This window comes from Monopterus albus, unplaced genomic scaffold, assembly GCF_001952655.1.
Source record: "Monopterus albus unplaced genomic scaffold, M_albus_1.0 scaffold155.1, whole genome shotgun sequence".
Classification (NCBI taxonomy): domain Eukaryota; kingdom Metazoa; phylum Chordata; class Actinopteri; order Synbranchiformes; family Synbranchidae; genus Monopterus; species Monopterus albus.
In genome coordinates this window covers 344,508-345,001 of record NW_018128035.1, presented here as the reverse complement: position 1 = coordinate 345,001, position 494 = coordinate 344,508, and positions in this window count along the sequence as shown.

Genomic DNA, 494 nt, shown 5'->3' with positions numbered 1-494 from the left:
CTGACACACACAGACGACGACTCACACCTACAGATTTAGACCCACCAGCCGACCTAACCTGCATGTCTTTGGACTGTGGCAGGAAGTCAGTGCAGGCACAACGAGAACATGCAGACTTCACACAGAGAGGCCAGGTTCACACCCAGAACCTTCTTGCTGTGAGGCCATAGTGTGAACCACTGCTCCACTGTGCCACACCCACTGTCCCTGACATCCTTGATGCCTCAGAACTGGTCGTATTTTATCCAAACCTTAAATCTAGTTTCATGTTAATCATATGGACCACTGATATGTTTCGCTGTCGACTGAAACAGAGCTGTGCCCTGTGTGACCAGTGGTGAAGAGACAACACCAAACCCAACAACTAAGGTACTTTCAGTTTCAAGTACAGCCAAGTCATACCTACAGACACACAACTGGCAGGGAAAACAGGAAATTCCAGTATTTATTCAGCAGTTGTAGATGAAGGCTGGCAGACGCCAACTGCACATCAA